The 25,005-nt window shown below is 35.8% G+C and overlaps 1 protein-coding gene across 2 annotated transcripts in view; it reads left to right on the plus strand.

Moving 5' to 3' along the window:
- Positions 1 to 3,845: 3,845 nt before the first annotated feature.
- LOC138693960 (protein IWS1 homolog) overlaps positions 3,846 to 25,005 on the plus strand; it is a 59,405-nt gene continuing 38,245 nt past the window's right edge. Inside the window, exons 1-6 of one of the 2 annotated variants that reach the window (XR_011330642.1) lie at positions 3,846 to 3,931; positions 5,188 to 5,328; positions 12,677 to 12,760; positions 17,895 to 17,984; positions 18,282 to 18,371; positions 20,745 to 21,075. The gene's annotated coding sequence lies outside the window, so the exon portion shown is untranslated. The remainder of the gene's footprint in view (positions 3,932 to 5,187; positions 5,329 to 12,676; positions 12,761 to 17,894; positions 17,985 to 18,281; positions 18,372 to 20,744; positions 21,076 to 25,005) is intronic. The other variant, XR_011330643.1, reaches the window with a different exon arrangement.

A 25,005-nucleotide genomic window follows, 5' to 3' on the forward strand; every position in this document is an offset into this window, starting at 1 on the left:
AAGTACCTGAGAAACATTTTCTTTAAGTTGTTGTATTAATTTATGGCGTTCATTACCAACATATTTGTCATATTCAGTAGCATGCTGTAAAGAATAATGCCGTTGGATATTGAACTTCTTAATCGGTTACATTTAAAAAAATACTGCATTACTAATGTCATTTCGGAATATTCTGTGATACTGTAATTATCATCATCATCATCATGTTCATCAGCCGCTTTAATGTATGAGCGGAAGCTCCATCTTCAAAGTTCGCCTTCACATTGCAGAGTCACCACTGCACCGACACTGAATGACGTACAGTATGCATACGTCACCACGCCCGCAAGAACCGCTCTTTAAGCACACAGCGCTCATTTCTCAGAATCACGTAATGTGCCCAGCCCTGATTTAAAGTAAAACTCAATTTAGGCCATTGTCCGTGGCCCTTATATTTGATTCTGATTTAAGTTACATTTATTCCCTATACACTGTATACGACAAATAGTGTGCGCTGGAATAAAAGTGGCTGATTTGTCGGAATTTCCGGCCCAAATGATTGTGGTACTCACGGACTCCGTGCACAAGTTCAGCACACCTGAATTTTTATTGGTAGCGACTAGGGCATTTATCCTGGGGTGTCATTCAGCCAGCTCACACCAATCGCCCGATTCACTTGTTTGAAGTTAAAACAAATTAGGTTCTCGACAGAAATGAAGAACATTAATATGTTTAACATTTTGTAAGGAGCAGTGATGCGCCTCCTACAGCCTCTCCTACCCAATTCCCAACCTCAACCTGCCCGTGATACACCCTGCTTTTAACAGATGAGGATCTGGGGACCGAGTCACAGCGGTATAACTGTTTCATCTAAAATGGAGGAAATGCCATTTACATATGTGCTGGCCTATCACAGCACAACAGCGTCCCTCAGCGGCACATGAGGGAAAGGTCGGTGGAGCTAAATAACATCTATTTAGTCCTCCCGGCTAGGTCCGAAGGACCCGTTGACCAACGACAGGAGCGGTCCCCCTTGCATAATGGGGGTTTACGTCGGGTGATGTAACTGCCACATTGTAAAAACTGGTGCCCGTTAAGGGAACAGTTACATGAAAGCCACAGATCCAGCAGAAATGAATGAAGACCACCTGAAGACCTGTGAAGCATTAAGATCAGAAGAAACTGCAGTTCAAAAGCATTGGAAAGCACGACTGCTAATGGCTTCATTGCCAAATGCAAGGCACTAGACAACAACAACAACAACAACAACATTTTAACACGGAATTCTGTAACTTTTTAACATGACAGTAAACATAATCATATCACATTATTAAATCGTTCTTTCTTACTCAAGGGTGGAGGCAGTCACTTGACTGAATCTAATGTTACTGCTACAATAAGTAGGGGAAAAAAACATTTACGTTTTTAGCATCAATAGCGATTCTAGGAACAAATGTTTATATTGGGAGATGATAATTAACCCTCTATTGGACAGGCACATTTAAAAACACTACCGAAATCGCGACGAAATTAAAAATTACTGAGGAGAATAATGTTTTGTGGTTGTAACACATTACATTGTTTTATGGCCATCCATCCTTATCAATAAATACGAACAAAATAAATCGCATAATGCAGCGCTTGTGAAAGTATGGACTTCGGTGAATCGTAAATTATATTTAAATAATATTTCAAATTTGAAGAATAGGTCTGCTACAAAAAGTGTACAAAGTCATGAAAATGTGGATCAACAAAAACATGAAACTTCTTCATTAATAATAATTATAATATAATTGTAAAATTACAAAATAAATATTAATAATTATTATATCTCATTATTATTAATAATATTAATACTATTAAAGATCTAAAAAAATTATATTAATCAGTTTCATATCTGGATTCTCTGCATATTTATTCATGAAAACAAATTACCGAAACAGGCTAAATGCAAAAGCAGAAATGAGACTATAGCTTTCCGCCCTAAAAGATTTGTATCCTTTAAAAGGGAACATATTAATCCCATCGAACAGGATAATTAAATACTGGATTTTATATAATTACGTGTGATAATTATTAAATACTATTAAATTATATTAAGATTTATATTGCAAAGATTATTTTGTTTTGTTTATCTTTTAACGATCTTATAAAAGTTCAAAGTAGATATATTAATTATAGTAAATGTGCACTTTTAAAATAAATTGAAAATGCAAGTTTTTGACAATGTGGCTATGGTATGTGCGTCATTAACACAGGTTCAATTCAACATTTACACCCACTTCAATAAATAATAATAATAATAATAATAATAATAATAATAATAATAATAATAATAATAATATCATCATCATCATCTTGATGTTAGAGACACAGGGGAAGGCTTGACTAAGTTCGTTTCTTTGTAAATCAGTTCTTCATGGAAATATTAATCATTTCATCACAAAAAATGCAAATTTTGGTTTAGTTCCTTTCTGAAACTTGCGCTTCAAATATACAGGTTGTAGTTATAATTACAGAGTCAGGTACACATATTTTATCAAATAATTACATATTTGGGTAAACCGCGGTAATGTATTCTTAAAATCATATTTGTTTCTCATAAAATTCTACTTTTTACTAAATTTAATATTATTATTATTATTATTATTATTATTATTATTATTATTATTATTATTACCGTTATAACAACAATATTAATAATATATAATATTACAAATGGCTTTTAGAGAACCCAGAATTTCATTGCCGCCCTCACATAAACTCGCCATCTCACAGTTTGAAATTTTCTTAATTTAGCTGCACATAATTAATAACTTCTCTTCTATTTCACAGATTTTCATGAAATTTTATGTAGAACTTTAAGGTAGCGTATTTGATTTCTGTATGAACACCGATTACAATTGTTTAGGGGGAACAACCTCTTTATAGTGGTGAATTTAGGCAAAATTAATAACTTTCTTCCTATCTAACATATTTTCATGACAGTTTATGCAGACCTTAAAGGTAGCTATGTGATCTGAGTACAAAATCTGATAATGTTTGTGCAATGGAAACTAGCTCTTTAGAGGGTGTGAATTTATTAAAAATTAATAACTTCCTTCCTACCTAACATATTTTCATGAAACTTGATTGCAGAACTTAAAGTTAGCTATGTGATCTGGGTACAAGCTCTGATAATGTTTGTGCATCGGAAACTAGCACTTTATAGGGTGCGAATTTATTAAAAATTAATAACTTCCTTCCTATCTAACATATTTTCATGAAACTTGATGCAGAACTTAAAGGTAGCTATGTGATCTGAGTACAAATTCTGATAATGTTTGTGTAAGGGAAAATACCTCTTTATAGGGAGTGAATTGAAACAACATTTATAACGTCTTTTTCTTACCTAATGTATTTTCATGAAACTTCATGCTAAAGTTGAAGGTACCATATGTTACTGTTTAATTTTAAATCTTTTTTTATGTCTAATATTCTTGGTGTCATGTTCGATAAGAATCTTTGTTGGTCTTATCACCTTTATGATCTTTATAATCCTTTAGACAGTATAAGGGGGGCGAAGGCTAATTGGGATTTCCTGGTCTCTGACTGGGTCAAAAACCCTGATGGATCTGATATTTAACCCTTGCGGTGAATTTCGGTGAAGTCCGGAGGGCCTAATTAGTCAAATCCACTCTCCTCACCTCCACGCTGGGGCCCCCTGGGATCTTTTAAGATGCCAAAGAGAGAGTGGTGTGCGGAGAGCAATGGGAAGCTTCCGCATTTATTCATCCCAAAGAAGACTTCAAACATAATTATGCCATGATGCGTCCTTTCTTGGTAAAAGAATCCGGACGTAAACTATCCCCCCAATCGGATGTCCAGGAGGGGGATACTGAGGAAGGTCGTATCATGGTGGAAGCCATCACCGATGAAGAAAGAAGAGCTATAGAAACTCTAGATCTGCCAGGTAAGATGAAAAACTTGAAGGAAGCAAGGAGAAGAAATGAGTGGATGTGATGGGAATATCAGAAGGGAGGCGGAGGAATGGTGGAGAGTTGATGAGTGATGTGTAGGGTTCGAAGTTGAAATATCATAATTTTTCTGACATCACAGACAAAGCGAGATACGATATAAACTCGTTTCTATTCAACACGAACCAATATAGTCTATGACTATTTTTTTTTGCATTTCTTTGCACTTTTTGTCTTTTATTGTTTACTGACAATTTTTTAGGAAATGCCCTACTTTTTTTGCATTATTACCCTTTCCTTATTTTGAACGGAATTTTTTACGGTGTAATCGTAGCCTACATTCCAGAACCTAGTGCAGATTGCGTCATGCAGGAATTTGCCTTATGGTTGCATCAATCTTAACTCCTGACCATGTGTGGGACGTGCTTGCCCCCATTTAACGCAACAGTACAAATATTGCAGCCGCAGTGCTCGCAGTTAGAATACTGTATCTTACAAGTGAAGACAGTATAGATAGAGAAAGTGTTGCTTCTATAGCGGTTTCTCAAGTCTGATCCTCAAATAATTCATATGTCAATGGTAAATTTTCAATTTTGGCAACAACAATAACATGGTTAGAGAAAGGAGATGAGACCATTCATTCAGCTGTCAAAAATATTAAAAGTTTCGAAGAACATTTGTAAAAGTGAGTAGGAAATTTGGATAGGAAATAAGGGGGAAAATAAAAAAAAAAGTATTGGAAAATAACATTGGATATCAGTCATGTCTAAAGCCGATAAAGGTGTGCAAGCTGAAAACACTGACTTCAGTGTTTTTGATGAAGATTTTTCACCTGCGGACCTTGGTCACTTCACGTATGTGCCCATGACGTCAGTTGAAGGAGAGAAGAGCTTTTCAATACACAGGAAGGTCTTTCAAGTCTGAGGTCCTAGAAATCATTATGATGTCAAATTTTTTACAATTTTAAAGCCATGTTATAAGTTATTTTCCTGTGATTTTTAGGTCATCAACTTCCGAGCCCTAATTACAAATAACTGTAAAATATACACAATGCTTCAACTTGTAAGTCAAGTAAATAAACCTTTATTATTTATACAAACATAGCCTCTGGCTACGTGTGGATTTTAAAATGTTCAATAACACATAGTAATGCGAACAAAATAAAATGTTTGAGGAAAGGAAAGCAAACTTAAAAGTGTGTAATTTAGTTATATGTTGTTCAATGTTATATTGAGTTTGCACTGTTCAACAGGTTCGGTCCAGACCAACAGCCTAATTAACATCAGGACGGCTGTTGAGACTGAAAACACCAAATATTGGCACACCTTCATAAATAATGACGACGAAGACGACGTAGATATTCCTCATTTAGAAGAGCTGCCTTCTGTTGACGGTAAGTCAACTATATCCACCATAAACATTCACTTACGGCTAATAATAGCACGTTCAGGGCAAAATTTTAATATTTTTATCACAAAATTTGCAGAGTTCTTGGTCACATACGAGTAAACGAGGTAATGACGACATTATGCAATTGTAAGGAATAATAAAGACAAAGAGGGGAAGGAACTGGCCAGACTAAACCATTATCTCCTGGCTTAGTTGCCTCATGAATGGTACCTTGATGGTGTCACTTGTGAGTTCAGACCTGTCTTTTCCGGCAGTTGACTAAACAACAACAGTATTGACAAATTATACAGAGTGTTTTAAAAAATAGACTGAAAGTAATCAAAGTGTTAGGGAATGTTAGCTAAGAATTGTTAGAGGTTGAATTGCACCGTAATTTTGTCGGAAAATGTGTTACATGCAATCATACCTGGGGAATCACCAGTGTCTTGTCCTGAAAATCGACTTCTGGTCCCAGCAGTGAACGTTCTAGGAAATAGTTTCAGGAGAGCGGCAAGAAACCCGAGAGACGGAAAGTGGAGACATTATTAGCAAGAACGAGAAGCCGCAAACTGATCTGCGCGGGTCAGATTGGTTCACGACCGGAATAACGCTAAAATTATGTTAAGAGTACAATTTCTATAACTGTTTTTTTTTTTTGTTTTTATTTTGTTTGAAGAAGACAAACTATATCCCAAGTAATGGTTCGTTTATATATATATATATATATATATATATATATATATATATATATATATATATATATATATTAGAGTTATTCAAGAAATAAAAATCACTGCATCCAGGCTCGAATCCGCTCTTGCCTGCATGATTTGCACATGTCTGAGCCATCTGAGACGAGACGGAGGACTTCACTTCTGCGCCTGTCAGTACCCTCACCGAGGTCTGAATGTAGTACACTATAAGTGGTACAGTCATTAAGTTCTAATACTGAGCGCATAGTGACGTTGTGGTGCACTATAGCGCACATGTGGCACCATGGTATGATACCTTGTCAGTTAGTCTCTCGGCCCAACAAGAGATAGTTGAGTGCATGCACTGTAAGCAGAACTACGGTCTTTGTTGTGACGGTGATTTGAATGCGCAAGTTCTGCCAGAAATTAGGCAAAACTGCTGCCGAAACGTTTAAAATGTTGCAGCAAGTTTACAGTGAGGACGCAGTGAGTCGCAGTGTTGTGTTTAGGTGGCACCGACGTTTCTTGCAAGGAAGAGACAGTTTGGAAGATGATGTGCGTACTGGTCGGCCACAAACAATTCGAACTGAACGCAAGATCCAAGAAGTTGCAACGTTGGTGCATGCTAACCGCTCCCAATCGGTAGACGATATCGCAGCAACAGTAGGGGTCAGCCATGGTACTTGCTACAAAATTCTGTCTGATGACCTGAACATGTCTCGTGTTACCCAGCACAGTGTGCCACGAATCCTGTCGCAAGACCAACGTGATGATCGCAGGACGATTTGTGGTGACCTCATCAGTAGTGCTGACGATAATCCGACGTTTCTCAACCGGATAATAACTGGAGACGAAACTTGGTGTTTCCTTTACAATCCGCAACTGAAATGACAATCCGCCACCTGGAAAACGCTGTTATCACCACGACAGAAAAAACCGCGACAAGACAGGTCAAAAGGCAAGGTGATGCTTGATTCAAATGGAATTGTTCACATGGAATTCAATTCGCCGTAAGCGACCTGAGCTATGGCGTACAAAGAATTGGCTGTTGCTACATGAACCCCCCCTGAACATCGCTCTGTCCTTGTCCAAGAGAAACTTGCAAGACAACAGGTGACAGTTCTTCCACACCCTCCGTACTCACCTGATCTCGCACCATGCGATTTTTTTCTCTTTCCTCGCATGAAAGCAACCCTACGTGGGCGTAGATTTCATTCTTCCGAAGAGGTCATGACTGCCACAGGAGCAGCCATACGGGATCTTCCTGCCAACATCTTTCAGCGGTGCTTCCAGCAGCTATACCAACGTTGGCAAACGTGCATAACGGCCAACGGAGACTATTTTGAGGGAGGATGTGGTTCTATTTAAATGTACGCCGTGTTATGCGGCATCTTGTGATACATCCAGATTCTTGTGGGAGCCTACCCTCCAGGCGTCAAGTCTTAGAACTTAATGACTGTACCACGTATAGACGGCCAGTTCAAGAGGGAAACAACTCAACATTTAAAGTTATGAGAAACGAGAATTTTAAAGCTTCATGTTGCTGTGAAAAATCCAATTAACGCATTTTAATTATTTGAAACTTATGATGTAACTATTTGAAACATCATTAACAGAATTCTGGAGTAATTGGTTACTCACACGACATATTGCTTTAAAATGCAGTTTTCTCAAAACTTTCAATTTTCAGTCGTTTCCTTCTAAACTGGGTCGTTCATATCAATATACAAATCCATTTTCTTCGTATTTTCTCAAGTGCATTTCAGAACAGTTTACGACAGCATTCGAAATAGAACGAATGCTCCATATCTCTGAGCATGCGCAGTTGCTTGTATCTGGAACTTTGAATATTCAAAGGCCCATTACTTTTTTCTTATATTGTACATAATCACGGCTCCCTAAAAATGATTTACTTATTGTTGATAGTTTGATGACGTACATATTATCATTCTTAGAGTAAGGGAGGGTATTGTCGGATACCATTTTGATGTTTCAAAATAAAGGTAATTGAAAAAAGTTAGAACTGGAATTACTTAGTATTATAATAACCTCTTGGGGTTCCTGCAGATTGTACATAAGTATTAGGTAATTTACATAATATGTATTTGCTGTATAACTTGCAAAGACAAAACAGAAATAATATCATCACTGACAGAATGGGAAGCTAATGTTGGATACATTAGACATTATTATGTAAGAGGTATGATAATGCATTTAAAATAATATATTGCATATCAGAAACTATTACAATAGTGTTCTGTTTAGCCAACTGATATGCAAGCCTTTTAACATCATTTCTGGTTCATCCTAAATATTTTCTCTCCATCATTAACACATAGTCAACTAGCAAGTGAAGCTGGGAGAATTGGTTTTCGTCCAAGTTTCGATTTAACGGCTTTGGTGGGCTCAGAGTTGGACCGTACATAATCAAATAATGTTGATCGAGATACATTGAATCTTTTGGAAGCAGCAAGATAGCCCATTCTTTTCTCCCGTACTGCGACAATGGCATTTACCATATCTTCAGACTTCCATTTTTTTTAGACTGAATCTCTTTTTTCTTTTACTTTAGGTATCTAAAAATATCAGAAGAAGAAACAATTTGTTACTTCATAATATTCGATTAATTAGAAAATTAATTACTTACATTAATTAAAAATACCCAGGAGTAAAAATGTAGTGGTTTGTTATAGAAAACATATAAATGGGTTTAAGGGAATGAACAGGTGAAAAATGTGGAAAAATGGAAAAAAATACAAATTTTTGTTTTTATGTTCATAATTTTATTTAAACCTTCTACTTTCATAATATGGCCTCATTTTTTATTTGGGAGCCCTTTAAACCGTGTCACATGACGTTTAAATGTCTGCTTGCACGTGCTTCGTTGCCCTTTAAACGAGCTGTCAGCTCTAAAGTTTATGTTGAGCTTTGTAATTTGAATAAAGCGGGCTAGTTTTTTTTCTGGTGTGTATCTAGTGAAATTAAGTTTGTTGTCACTCCTGAATACACTATCAGCTTGCCTGTCAGCCCTGCAAATACTTTGTTTTGAAACTGTGAACGGCAAAATATTGTTTGTGGATCGTTTCTTCTCGAGTTTGTGCGTTTGTACGTGAATATTCATACTTGTTTTGCTGATTTCGTGTTATTTAGGATGTTATTAAAGTTTTACACTAATTTTGTATTCAATTAGTTGTATATATTAGTGTGAATAAGTTAGTATAAGTGCATTAGGTTAGGAATCGTCACAATAACATTCAAGACCACGTGTATAACTCAACATTTAGCATTTTAGGCATAGTTTTAGTTTTGTAAACATGAATAGACTAAGTGACATTCATAATAAGGGCAAGAAACGATCAAAATATGCTAATAGGGCTAAAAATTTAGCAAATATAAGGTGGAAGAATGCCAAAACTATTGTGGAATATGTGCAACAAGAAAATGTGTTAGGCCTAGTTGGTGATAATGAAGATCAAGTGTCAAAAGAACCAAATAATAAACAAAGTGCTAGTGAGATAAAGTTGATAAAATATGGCAACTTGCAGGAGAATTCAAATATAAGTGCCCCCCAGTGCAGTGAAGACTACACATTAGTGCATGTAAATTTGTGGAGTGAACTGTATAAAGGAGTAAAATGTGGTGAATGTGGAATGGATAGTGCAAAAGCTGAGCTTACTGAACCATCAGGCTTTGCATTTAAAGTGATAGTGAAGTGTTATAATTGCAACACAGTGTTGAATGAAATGTATACAAGCCCTAAGGTAGGTAACACTGAGTCAACTCGACCTCCCTTCGATGTAAATAGGAGAATGGTCAACGCCTTTGTTACCATGGGAAAAGGACACTCTGCTATGGAACAACATTGTATGGCTATGGGTATGGCAGGTTTGAGCTCACCATCCTTCAACTCTCACCTGATAAAACAGACGGAAGAAAACAAACTTGTTAGACAACATGTGTTGAGAAATGCTCACTCTGCAGTTAGACGAGCTCACATGGAAGTGGACAGTTCTATTAGTGATAGTGATGTTATAAATATTGGTGTGTCATACGATGGCACATGGATGAAGCGTGGACATACATCAAAGTATGGTTTAGGTTTAGTCATAGATATTTTAACAGGGCTAGTGTTAGATTTTGAAATAATGTCAAAATATTGCAGTACTTGTAAAAAGACAGAAAAAAAAATGGATGTTGCAAGTGACGAATATAAACAGTGGTATCAAAGTCACAAAGACGCTGGTGTTTGTGAGAAAAATTTTGATGGATCTTCAAATGCCATGGAGATGAAAGCTGCAGAAATTCTCTGGACCCGGTCCATTAGGTTGTGTAATATGAGGTACACAACCTTATTGTCTGACGGGGATGCAAAAACACACCATCACCTTCAGCAGCTTCAAGTTTATGGTGAAGGCATTGACATTAGAAAAGAAGAATGTGTGAACCACGTTGCTAAGAGAGTAGGTAAAGGTCTACAGAATATTGTTAGGGAATGGAGAGGGACAGATTCCTCAATCGGAGGCAAAAAAAAAGGGAAGTCTGACTGCAGAAATGATACCTCGACTGCAAAATTACTACAGAAAGGCCATTATTGATAATATCCCCGATGTAAACAAGATGAAGAAAGCCATCTAAGCAACACTTGACCATGCAATGTCCACGGATGACAAGCCCCTGCATTCAAGATGCCCTAGTGGTGAAAAGTCATGGTGCTTCTTCAACCGGGCCATTGCGAAGCAAGAAGCTGTTCCGAAGCATGACTTGAAAACCATGAAGACAGTGTTGCAACCTGATGTTGTGGCTAAAATCATGCCAGTGTACTGTAGACTAGCTAGTGATGAACTTCTTAGCAAGTGCACTGCAGGAAAAACTCAAAATGTGAATGAAAGTGTTCATAGTGTGATATGGCAGAAGTGCCCAAAAGAAATTTTTGTATAAAAAAAAAACTTGAAGTGGCTGTTACTTCTGCTGTGACTGAATTTAACATGGGTTGTACAGCAAACATTTCCATGAGAGATTTAGTGTCAACAGTGAAATTATCTCCTGCAGCATACAAAATTGGCAATAGGAGAGACAAGCGTCGACTGCAGCAAGCGGCTACTTCAACCAGTGAGAACTTCAAAACAAGCAGGAAGAAGCTACGTTTGTCAAAAAGTGTCACTGAAAGTAGGAAAAAGCAGCAGGAGGGGTCAACATATCAGGCAGGAGGGTTTTAAGCAATTTCCATAACGTGTAAGTACTCAAACATAGTGTTGTACTTTAAAACTTGATTTTCTCCCTTTTAAATTTTATTACATTTTAACATGTTCAAATTGCTCCATATGATGCATTTCTTAACCAATAGTGATGAAATTTTTACCACAAGCCCACATTACCTAAAGGAAAAAGATTGTCACATGGATTTTTAAAATATTTATTATTTGCCAAGATATAAATTGATTAAGATGCATGAAATTAATTTTTTTCTTTAAATTGGCACTCACCCAGTTTTGAATTTTTTTCTCAGAAACTAAGAAATGCTAACTAAAAATCATGTGATAGATGTTTTATTATTGTTAGAGGAACTGTTCCATATTTTTTTTAAATTCATAATGTTAAGCGTTCATCATGCAGCATTTTTTAAATATTAATTAGTATTAATTGGTAAATAATTAATTTCTTCAAAACTAATTAAGATACATTGATGAAATTTATAGGGATGTTTTAAATACATATCAGCACTCTGTGGTAAAAATTTCAGTCCATTAGTATCACAAATGCATAATTTGAATATTTCACCTGTTCATTCCCTTAAGGCAGCTTTTATGTAGCGAGCAGCATTGAAATATAGCCGACAATGCCCTCGGCTAGTATCCGACATTGCCCTCGGCTAGTATCCGACATTGCCCTCGGCTAGTATCCGACATTGGCCGACTCTTCACAAACAGTAAAACAAGCCAGCTGCATGAAACATGTTGTCGATAGCATTTCTGCAATTAGAGAATTAAGAAGCCTTATCTATGGTATATCAAACAGTGCATACCATGTTGTGTAAATATAAGAATAACTTGTAACGAATAAATTACATTACTTACCCTCAAAAAGTTTTTTTTTTTTTTTTTTTTTTTTTGCAGAAACTTTGAAAACACGCTATTCACACACAGTGAAGCACTCAACAGTAATGGCTATTCATGCAGATGTTCGTCTACTTGTAGAGAACGTAATGCATTATTTTCACATCAGATTGCACCATTCGATGGAAAAGAAATATGTTATCCGAGATTATCCGACATTACCAGACCTATCCGACAATCCCCTCCCTTACTCTATCTAATACGTACTATTTATTCTGTTCATTAGCTAGCAATCAGTGTGATAACGACGATTTTCACTCAGCATTGTTGTTGTTGTTAGCCAACTGTCCGAAGACAAGTCTGAACCTCACAAGTGATACCAAGAACGCACACTTATGAGGTAACTAGGTCAGGAGATTATGGGTTAGGGTGGCCAGTTCCTTTCCCCCTCCAGAGCATACATCGCCGACTAGCTACATATTACACTAGTCAGACTTCAGATGCATACAAACAATAATTGTTCTTCCTCTGACACACATCGTCAAGTGAGATGTACTGCCTGGTAATATATGTACATATCAGCCAGAAACTCAATATTGCTTTTTAGCTGGACCCTGAACAGAAGAGGAGGCAGATGCAGTCCAGGTGATCTACAAATCCGCACATTTCAACGATTCGACTTCTTCTGAAGGTACAGTAATATTTCAAAGTAGGGAAGCAGTAACTAAATACAATGAATACATGCTGTTTCAAGAGGAATAGTAAATATTTTGGAGAGCGGTAGTATGTACTATAGTGTGTAAAGAGTTCATATAAACATGTGTCCAATTTTCAATGTATGTTGAAATACAGCTCCTAGTATGTTACATATAAAAGACCTTAGAAATGATATGAAGCAAATGACTACGCACAAAGGAATAGTACGTGTCGCTCTTGTAAGATCGTCTGAGGGCAGCATTTGTATTTCCTTTGGCCACGAAGATGGGCATGTTCGTACAGCGCCTGTACATTTTAGCCTCCAGGTAACTCATTTAATATCATATTCCCAGAAAGATGAATCAGCCCCGGTAATCACGTGCATTGGCCTCCAAAGTCCCCAGACCTTAATCCTGTCGATTTTGTCTTTTGAAGCGAAGTATACAAAACCCTAGCAAACACAAGGATCAAATTATTGGTCGCTCACATTATGAATAGTATTGCTCTCAAAAGGAACAACAAGACGACCTGAGAAGGACAGAGCGGAAGAGTGCATTCAACTGTTGAATTATATTGATACCATGTAAATAAACAATAAATGTAATTGTTAAGTCATTTGTCTTTCCTCCTTGTCTTGTAGGCTTGTTATGCACAACATACAAGCAGTTGTATTTCCATACCCATTGAAAATTGGGCACTTGTTTATATAAACTTTTTTACTCAGCATAGTCCATACTACCGTCCTCTAAATATTTACTATTCCTGCTGAAACACCCTCTATTTAAAAAAATTAATTACCTACTCATCTGTCATTTAAACTGCAGAATGATTCTCCCGTTTTGTTTGTCAAACTCGTCTATGACGACATCATAAAGTCTGACGGTTCCTTGAAAGATTTTTAAATTTCAAAACTGCCGACTGTGAAATTCTCTCTTGGCGTATAGAGTTTCTCACAAATGTCTTTAGCCTCTTCAGAACAGAGATGAAGTAGTGGTAGGAATTGTTAGTGTAAGTTCACAAACTTTGACAACTGCAAAGTTGGCCATCTCTACTTTATTTTCCTTAATACATTTCAACAACTCACTCACGCACCATAAGATAATAAAATATAATGGATCTTGAAATTTTTAACTTGCTGTGCTGTAAAAAGAGTAAAACGTGAATTATCAGGTTTTTCTCGCTGTACTATTCATTGTTATGATATCAAATGTCATTATGTATGATACGATATAGTAGGATATAATATATTATATATATAATAGGATATGAAGAGCAGAGAGGAAAACGCGTTAAGTTCAAAATAATTCAATTTCTGTAGTAATAATAATAATAATAATAATAATAATAATAATAATAATAATAATAATCCGTCACGCCACAGACCTTGAAGGGTCCAGGCCACCAGCCGGCTGCTGGCCTCACGTTCACATGCCGAAGCAAAGGTGGACGATCATCCAATCAGAATGGAGGTATCGTGTGGTTAACACGCTGACCTCCCAACCGTTATAGGTCGCTTTCGCCACTGGATTTCGCCATCTTTCGTAACCCCCAAGTTCATCACGATTCTAGATGGGCACCGATGCCATACACTGGCCGAAATTTCATGAGAAAATTTCTTTCCCCATGAGGACTCGAACCAGCGCACATTCCATAACGCGACTTCTAGGCTGGATGCCTTAGACCACAACGCCACGGCGAAGGTCTCATTTTCTGTTTTAGTTTTCCTGTCATAGTTCAAGTACTGTAGATCTATATTTGTGTAGTTTAACTATACAGAATAGCAATCTCAATATTTTTCCAAACAGTGTTATATCCGTTCCGGTAATAGATTCACCTACTGGAAACTAGTAGATCTACTTCAAAGTTTCTCAAATTGTTATATATTTGGTTCTAACCTGTCCCGCGGTTACAAATTTCCCTTCACCCCTACATGACCAGAAAATTGTAGACCAGATATTTTTGACACACTATATTTAGAAGCCATCTGTAAATAAAAGATTAGGGATCAATTAATTTCATTTCTTAAATAAAATTCGAAATTACTTTTATTTCATTTCATTAAATTTATTTTTCTTTAAGGATATACGTGCTTTAGAAGCAACTTTACTATGTGCTTGAACTTTCAATTCACGTACATAGTGTCTACTACTCATTTATCATGTTCATTGCATTCGCTAACAGTCATTTTCTTCTTCTTATACTTCTTCTTCTTCTTCTTCCGCCCCGTTGGGTTCGCCTCGCTCCGTCCAGACTCTCCAGGATTCCCGGTCCCTGCTCATTTTCTTCATTTCTGCCAATGTCTTGCCTCTCTTTCTTCCTATTCTTACCACTGTATCTTCCCAGTTTATCCTTGGCCGTCCCCTACCTCTTCTTCCCTCCACTCTCATTTCCATTACTTGCTTCAGTCATCCTGTTTGCATGTCCAAGCCATTTTAGTTGTTTTTCTTCTATTTTATTTATTAATGGTTTGTCTTGTTTTGCCTCTTCTCTTATTTGTTCGTTCCTAATCCTATTTTTCTTGGTCTTTCCCATCATTCTTCTTTAATATTTCATTTCAACTGCTGTTATTCTAGTTCGATGTTTATCCTGTAAAGGTAAGCTTTCTGTTCCATATTGTAATATTGGAGCTATTATTGATTGAAATACTTGCATTTTTGTCTTGCTAATCTCCTCCTTTCCCACAATTGTATTATTTATTCCGTAATATGCGTTTACTGCTTTCTTAATTCGGTTTAGTATTTCTTGATCTATTTTTCCATCGCTACTTATTATTGTTCCCATGTATTGGTAGTTCTCAACTTTCTGCAAATGTAGATGGTTATATCTGATGTTCAGTTGGTCATTCTGACTATCTTCTTTTGATATCTTCATCACTTTACTCTTATCCATATTTATCTTCATCCCCTTTCTCTCCAATTCTTCATACCATTCTCCTAGTGCGTGCTGTAATCTATCCCTGGTGTCGGCTATGAGAAGTATGTCATCCGCGTATAATAGCGCTTGTATGTATACCAGTCTCAAATTCCAGCTTCCTATTTTTGTTCTTCTTTTACAGATCTTATGTATTTCGTCCACGAATATCAAGAAGAGTAGTGGTCTTTGACTATCTCCCTGCTTTACTCCTTTCTTCATTGCAAATTCTCCTGAAAGTTCCCCGTCTATTCTTACTATTCCGATTGGGTTTTCATAGACGCTTTTAATGGCATTAGCCAATCTTATTGGTATCTTCTTCGTCTCTAGTACTTGCCATATGTTTTCCATAGGTACCTACTGTATCAAATGCTGCTTTCAAGTCTATGAAAGCTAGGAATGTGTCTTTATTTTTCTCAATTCTTTTTCCTATTATTTTTCGTAATGTGTATATATATAGTCCTAAGTGTGTCTATTTTCTCCGAATGCTGCCTGTTCTTCTTCTATTTCCTGTTCCACCGTTCTTCTTAATCTTCTTTCCAGCACTCTGGTATACGACTGATGGCATAGCTACTTATAGTTCTGTAGTTTTCACACACATTCCTGTTGTCCTCCTTGTGAGTAGGTATTACTATATTCTTTCTCCATTCTGTTTAGTATCTTATTCTCATTCCAAACCTTCTGGCATAACAACGTTATAATTTAGTTCATTGTCTTTCCTCCGTACTTAAGGGAAGAGGATGGTATTTTTTGGTGAAAAATGAGTAAATTAAAAAAAAATCTTCAAAATACTCTGTGATATATGTGGAATGCATAGCATAACATCTTGTGGGTATTTGTGCCCTTATCGGATGTTGAGTCGCCATTTTTAAACTTCCTGCGTTATGGATTTTTAAATCACTCGCCCACTTTTATTGTTGTTTCCGGTAAATTACATTTTCAAAAAAAATTGTTTTTTTCTTTAAAATACTCTTTGATATGTATGGAATGCATTGCATAATATTTTGTGGGTATTTGTGCTCTTATCGCATGTTGAGACTCATTTTTAAACTTCCTGCGCTATGGATTTTTAAATCACATGTCCACTTTTATCGGTTTTGGATATAATTTCTGAACTATTAAAGATACATGCATGAAATTTATAACACACATTCTTTAGACTATTAGGAAAAGTTTCTCTGTAACAGAATTTTGTTAATTGATTTCATTTAAAAAATACGTCCGTTTGTTTGCAAGAAAGGAAATCAGAAAATTGTTATTAAATTTTAATTGTTTATTTTACAAACGTAGGGACTAATATCAAAATTCTGTTACAGACAGTTTATACAACATGCTTTTGCAAATATATTGCAAAAAAAGTTTGAATCTATCTTTAAAAACGGTTTAGATATATCGGTTTAGTACAATCCTGTATTGGGTATATTTTTTTTTCAAATTTGGGCCCCCAAATAATTTTTTTCAAAATATTTATATTTGGTTGAGTTCCTAAAGCTATGAGCTCTCTACATACAAAAAATTGATATTTTACACCAAATAGGAAAAAAGTTAAAAAAAATACCATCCTCTCCCCTTAATTAGTTCTGATGTTATATCATCTATTCCGGGTGCTTTCCCGTTTTTTAATCCATCTATTGCAATTTCTATTTCTATTTGGTCTATATTGCCTTCTCTCCATTGATCTTCTATTTCGGGATATGGTCCATACAATATCTCTTGAGTTTCTTGTTCTTCTTCTTCTTCATCTTCTTCTTCTTCTTTTCCTCCTTCTCTGAATTTATTTTTATAATATTTCCTCCATATCTCTAATACTTCTTTCTTATCTGTATATATTTTGTTTCCTTCCCTTATTAATCTTATTCTTTTACCGTATTTTCCTCTTAGTGCCTTAACTTTTTTCCAGAATCGTCTGTTACTCTTTTCTTTAGCATCTTTTTCTATTTCGTTCCCAAATTCTTCCCATGCTTTAGCTTTTGCTTCCTTCACTGTCCTTTTAACGTTATTTCGTTCTTCTACATATCTTTGTCTATCTTCCTTTCTTTCTCTTCTACTTTGTATATAATTTTTCCATGCTTCTTTCTTTTTCTTCACTTTCTCTTTTACTTCCTCGTTCCACCATGGGGTTTTCTTCGTTTTAGTATTTATTATTGTTTCCCCGCATACTGCCTTTGTACAATCATTTTATTACGAAGATCAAACCACAGAATTATATTGTATTTTAGATGGACTCATCAACGTGCGGAGGTACCACAGTGACGGAGACATACCAGCCAACCTGAAGACACAGTGGAGTGGAGTCGGTCTTTCAGAAGGTACAGTAAATGTTTACATTCTGAAGTTGTGTCGCTTTCAGCTACGAACATGTTCGAATTTTACTGTAAATAAAAGAATAGGGATAAATTAGTTTCATTTTTTAAATAAAATTCGAAATTACTTTTATTTCAGTTCATTGCACTTATTTTTCTTTAAGGCGATAGTAGTAACTTCACTATGGACTTCAACTTTTGATTCACGTACATAGCGTCTACTACCTATTTATCCTGTTCATTACATTCACTAACAATCATTTTATTACGAAGATTAAAACACAGAATTATATTGCATTTCAGACAGACTCGACAACGAACCCAGGTACCACGACGAAGATAGCAGTACATCCAGCATCTATATAGTGTACAGCAGATCCAGTCTTTTAGAAGGTATAGTATCCATGTTTAATAGAATACATAAGTCTGCACACACTGTTAGCTATATACATTAAGGATATTTTAAAATGTTGGATGATTAATCACCCCTTTTATTATATTAGTGGTCCTCATTTAATAACTGGTGTTTTTAATATCTTATTCACTTTCTTTTGTTTTATTATGACTATGTCCATAGTATTTGTAAGAATACTTATAAGTAGAGCCCGGAATTTTAGGTGCTAAAAGTTGAGAATGACACTGAGTGTAGATGAATAGAAGTAGAGCCCGTAAGGAGGGTTTTAAGCTTAGTTCACAAGAGTCCGATATGTGATATTAGACAACAGAGTCAGAAGGACTGAGCAATGGACCTTGTAAACCGTGCGCTAATTTGTAAGTGGGATTGAGAGGATTAAAAGACCTTTAATGATACCAAAGGGAAAATACTGAATGACAAGAATGGCATCTCAAAGAAGTGGAGGCATGGCAATGATAAATCGTGTGCTAGTGTGTAAATGGTAGTTAAAAGGATTAGAGACCTTTATCGATAGCGAAGGGAAAATATTGAATGACATCTCAAAGAAGTGGGGGCATGGCTTCTATATTAATGAACTATAGTGAGGAACAATATTAACTTTCAGCACCTAAAACCTCTGGTCCCTACATTTGACTTTAATAAAATATAATAAAATAAAATAAAACAAAATAAAATAAAATCGAATCTAATCTAATATAAAAAATGGGGCCATAAACGCAAGAAGAAGTTATGCAAGAACTCAGTCTGGAATCAGTACTTCATTTCATACAGAAATATCAGAACAACTGGATGAGCCATTTACGATGTATGAGATCCCACAGAATCCCAAAAGCTATGTTTCACTATGAACCCCATGGGAAGAGATCTCTGGGACATCCCAGAAAGAGTTGGGGAGAAAATTCTTCTTTATTATGAGATAATAATACACCACATGACCTAATACTTGTACGGATGATGATGATGATGATGATAAAGTCAGGTAGGTAGAGGTGTTTTGAATGCTTCTTGTTGTATAGTAGCACAATGGAACAAAAGCATAGTGTGGTTGTTTTGGTTTTTCCACACCCATACTGCATATGCATGGAATTTCCCGCCATCAAGTACAGTTAAGAGAAAAATCTTATATGCCGACAAACAATTCAGAATATTATTGTTTTTACAAAATATGCTAATTTTGGACATTGTGCCACAAAATAAGCAAAATATGCTACATTGCATGCTAAATAGTTTATTGTATACAGGAACGCTTGAAGTATGCAAAAATATTGTGGCACCATGTTGAAAGACCTGGCACGTGTCCTGCAGAAGGGAGGGCGCGCGAGAAGGCAGGCACGAGGAGGGGAGAGAGAAAGCGGGGGGCGCTGGGCTGTGCGAGGTGAAGGGGGAAAAGAAGCAGCGAGAAACAGATTGTACCCGAAATCGAAGTTTCGCGAAGTATGACCTAACAAAATAAAAGCGCGAGCAGTTCAGAACAACGAGTCAGTTTTTTGTGAAGCAGCCGTGAGCGAGCAAGGAAGCCAGCCTTCGAGACCGGTGCTCAATGCGAAGAAGAGCCGCAAAGCCAGTTTGGTTCGGACAGCGAGTTCAGTTTGTGAATCGGCAGCGTCCAGACAGAAGCAACGCGTCCGGGAGTGTTGGATTCGACACGCGAGTGAACTTGAGTAACTGTGGCAATGTCGAAGCGGAAGCAACGCGTCCGGGAGTCTTTAGTTCGACGTGAGTGAACTCGAGTAACTGTGGCAGCATCAGGCGGAAGCAACGCTTCAGGGAGTCTTGGGTTCGGCGTTCAGTGAACTTTATCTGCAAGTCTTGAGTTCGAAGTTCAGTGGACTGTCTCTGGAAGTCTTGGGTTCGATATACTGTGAACTTGAGTGAATGAAATAGAAGAACTGGCCAAGGCAAACGAAGTGTGAACTGAGAACTAACAATTTTGTTTTGTAAATAGTGCTTTGTGAACATTAGTTGAGATTAGGAGTACATTGTTGTTCTAAGTAATCCACGTGAATTGGTATTGTCGTCTGTGGAATGCAATAACGAATACTGTGTTGCTGTGTGGAGTGGAATACCCATTGTTGACGGGTGTGTTTAAAGCCAGAAATAAAAAGTCATTATCGTTGTGAATAAAAGTAACATTATTGTTGAAGTTAAAGTCACAATATGTACAATTAATTTTTAATATTCTTCATTACAGTCGTTCAAAACCTGCATAAAATGATTTTGTATGACTTGCAAATGGGCAGTAAAAATATGCAAATGCATACGAATCCTCGCCCCATTAACATGACATTCATTGAATGTCTGTGAATGCAATGACACATGGTTAATGATCAAGTTTATTTTGCTTCTTGCAGAGTTCGTTGAAAACATCAAGGACAGGCCAGATCTCTTGAGGGAAATGATTTGCCGCATGCCAGATGCCATTCCAGCTCCCATGGAGCACCTATCATCATCATCATCATCATCATCATCATCATCATCATCATATTCATCATTATTTTCATCATCATCATCATCATCATCATCATATTCATCATTATTTTCATCATCATCATCATCATCATCATATTCATCATTATTTTCATCATCATCATCATCATCATCATCAGAAGAAGAAGAAGAAGAAGAAGACGAAGAAGAAGTAAAAGATGAGGAGAGAAAAACGTCCTGCTGGTCCTGGTTGAGGTCAGTATTTCGTCGCATTTTTAGGCGTAGGAGGCGTAGGTAGTTATAAATTTTATGTCTAAGAGCCATTTTCAGAAAGATCACCCTCGGCGTGTTCTTATATTTCCTTCACCACTTGTCCATACTTAAGCAATTCTGTTACATTAATATTCAATTATTTGGACTCCTTAATGTCACCAATCATTTAATCTTTCATTTTGTTTGGCGGCCTTTTTCTTTATGTGCTAAAAATGTGTCTGCATCTCACGCTCCATCCCTTGCTTGCATTCAATGTGGCGGTAATTAAGCACGTGTGGTCGCATTTTCCATTTAATTCTTTTGTTTCCCGATAGGTACATCATGCTTAGAAATGTTTGGAGCTGTATATTATGAGTTATTCACATTTTTATGGCCAAGTAACAGGAAAGGGGTGTACTTTCTTCTTGGTTCTTATTTTTTTTTACACTTCCGTCCCAAGAAATCTGTTTGGTACTTTGTCTGAAATTACATTAAGAACTCCGCCCTAACTTGCCTTTTAATAGGAAAACATGATCAAACAATTTGAAATGTTTTTTCTAAACTCAATGATTGATGGTAAAATCATGACCGCTTAATCAAGCTGAACAATCGAGGGCTCAGAATAAAAAGGTTCTATCTACTGTTTTGTAAATTTTACAGAAGAGCATTTTTTAAGTTTGTCTAGAAATAAAATCAAAATGGAAAATATTTGTAATGACTACTCCGGTTTGTAGCTTCGTAAATGAGTTGTTTATCATTTCGTGAATCTAAAATGTTCGGAATAATATTATTTTATGTTGTACTGAGTTGAAATAAAATTGTTGTTTTCAAATAGAACCTTGTGTTTCCAAATTGTTGTGTTTGCAGTTTCAATTTTATTTTCATTAACATAGTAAACAAAAGGAATCGGTGATTTTTTTAAGATATAGTAAAATTCCCCATTTAGATCTTTTAACTTGGATTTTTACTTCGGAATATGTATGATAAAAATTTTCTTGTGTTGAATTTCAACGTACCTTGTTAACATGTTTCGACCTATTTTGGGTCATCTTCAGAACTGGTCGTTGTTGGTCTTGGCGCTTCTTGTTTCCTGTGAGGGTGCGTTCGTAGTGTAGAGTCAAAGAGTGTATGTGTTTTGAAATTGAGTTGTGTGTTGAGAATATCGTTGGGGTGTGTTTTACTGTGTCTGTATATTTCATATTGTTCTAGTGTGTTGAGTTTCTGGCTTTTTGGTTGGATGTGCAGTATTTCCATGTCTGTGTTGATGTCTTTTTAGGTGTGGTAGGTATTTGTGGTGTGTTCTGCATATGAGTCATTCCACGTCAAATCGCACAAATTTAGCCTGGAATTGACTTTCATGTCTCCGATTTAGATAAAACAAATTTTACACATTCTGTGGATTGAAAAAATAAATACGGGTTTTATTATTGTTGTCTATATCGATTATTGTAGTAGATATGTGTTATCAAAGATTCTGAAATAGGTCGCGCATCATTATTGTTAAACGTGATCATCTCCACTAATAATCATCACAGAGATTTGCTCTTTGTCTAAATTTGAAGGTGACAGTACACATTTTATTCTTCGCATAATAATATAAAAATATAAGTTTGTTAACTTTGTTTTAAAAAACATTTAAATGTATAAAAATATGTTTTAATGGCAGCGACTTACTTTAAAATTACAGAAAAAATCCTTAAATACCTTGAAATTATTTTAACCGCCCTTAAAAAAATCAGAACTCTACTTCGAGCCGTTGAAGAATAATTAAATGGCTCACCAAGCTGCGCATCTTGAGGTCGCGGGCTGCATAAGTACTGTTGCAAGATGATGTGCAGGTGCAGCTCCGGGTGAGAGTCATGTGACCACTTTACACTGTTCCACGTTCAGAATATCACTCTTTACGTAATTTACATAACACAGTACTGTATTTAAGTATTGTTTTTGTAAAATGTACACTTGTGAAAATAACTACAGTTTACACAACACTGGACTTTTAAAACTAATCAACTACAACCAATATCAATTCTATTTAATGTCCACCACTTTGCTCTCACTTTGAAGGGAATAGTTTTTTATCATAGCCTGAGATTTTGTCAGTGGAATAAAAGAATGAAGTTGTAAGGTACCTCGCACCACTTTTGCTTGTTGGTATCTTGAGTAGAAAATATTGCTATGTTTTTTGTGTTCACTAATGGTAAAAAATTTAAAAGCAATATTAGAAATGTTTTTCTAATGTTTTTGTCCAAGGTCAGATTCTTGTCATTCGATACAGTATGTGTAGCACCACTGGCGCACCGTGAACACATCTTCAAAAAATTATTTTTAAAGTTATTTCTTACTCGAAATCAATCTGAAACCAACGTAGTTCTATGTAAAATATAATAGATTGTGCGTATATTTTTTTGCGTTTTTAAAGTAAGCTGTTATAAAAAAAATATTAAATTATGTTTAAAAAGTGACCCTCTAAAGCAACCCCATTTGTATTTCAAATTATACTTAAAAGAAGTAATATAATAGCTCATTTCTTCCCATTTCAGATGGCACCAACACTCAATGTCTATGATGCATAGAATCTTAACAATGAGCATTTTCATACTGCGTCGTGGATGAATTTGTCATATAATTAAAAGAGTATAAATAGTAAAATTTTAAAGTATGATCCCAGAAAAAATTACAGACCTCCTATTTTGATCTGCACAACATATTTTAGAAGATTTAAGCAAATACTAAATGGTCACGTTTTGTATACAGGTGTTTGATTTGACATGCACACAACACAACACAATACCTACTAGGAATTATTGTTAGATAAATTAAAGGGAAACTGCTAAGTGTGGAATGGACATTACGTGCTTTTAGAACTAGAGGTTATCTGTTTATTTACGTAAAGTAACACCGCACCACTGATAATGTATTAGTCACTCTCGCTGCTGCTGTCACAGCTGCATGCTCCGGCGCGCGGTCTCACTCAATCCGAGCCTTCCAACCCGAACACACCATCGGTAAATTATTTGCACAGCGACTTCTGATTCGAATAGAGTTCTAAAACCAACGCAGTTCTACGTAAAACATTTCAAAGAATATAATGATATTTTTTCCCCTTTTTTGGAAGTAAGTCCCTGATATATGAAAACGTATTTAAAAAATATAATCCCCTAAAAGGGGCCCATTTTATAATTTGATTGAACACTAAAAATTAGTATATAATACTGCAATTATTGCACTTTAAAATGATATAAATACGAAATTTCTACGATTTATAGAATCTTCAGTATAACCATTTTCATAATACGTTGCATCCAAATTTACGGAAAATGTAACATTTAATAAATGACTAAATAATTGTGTCAGTCCGAAAAAATTACACATGGGTTATTTAATTTCATCAATAGAATATATATAAAAAAATTGGAGAAAATATTAAGTTGTCATGTTTCGTAGGTGTTCGATTTGACATGGAATGACTCATATGTGGAGGTGTTTTGTAATTTTGTTATGGCTGTGATGTGTTCTTTGTAACGTGTTTGAAATGATCTGCCTGTCTGTCCTATGTAGAAGTTATTGCAGGTGTTACATTTGAGTTTGCATACGCCTGTGTGGTTGTAGCCTATTTGTTTGTTTGAATTTTTACTTCATTTTTTTTTAAATTCCTATAAGTGAATTAATAAATTCAAAGAGAATGCTGTTCAATCATATGTACAAATTAATTTGAATTAAGTAATCATATCCTACTACTCAAAAAACAAAATATATACATGGATAACTTTCAATCAAATGCGTAAACTAGTCGTATTGCCACATTAAGACTTATTAAACTTCAATGTGTCTACTGTATACAGATGAAAAATTATTCAAGTATACTGATTGTGTTAGTATATATTACGAATCAATTTAATGAATCACAGATTATGTACTTAAATGTGTTACGTA

The sequence above is a fragment of the Periplaneta americana genome, unplaced genomic scaffold, assembly GCF_040183065.1.
Source record: "Periplaneta americana isolate PAMFEO1 unplaced genomic scaffold, P.americana_PAMFEO1_priV1 scaffold_26, whole genome shotgun sequence".
Taxonomy (NCBI): Eukaryota; Metazoa; Arthropoda; class Insecta; order Blattodea; family Blattidae; genus Periplaneta; species Periplaneta americana.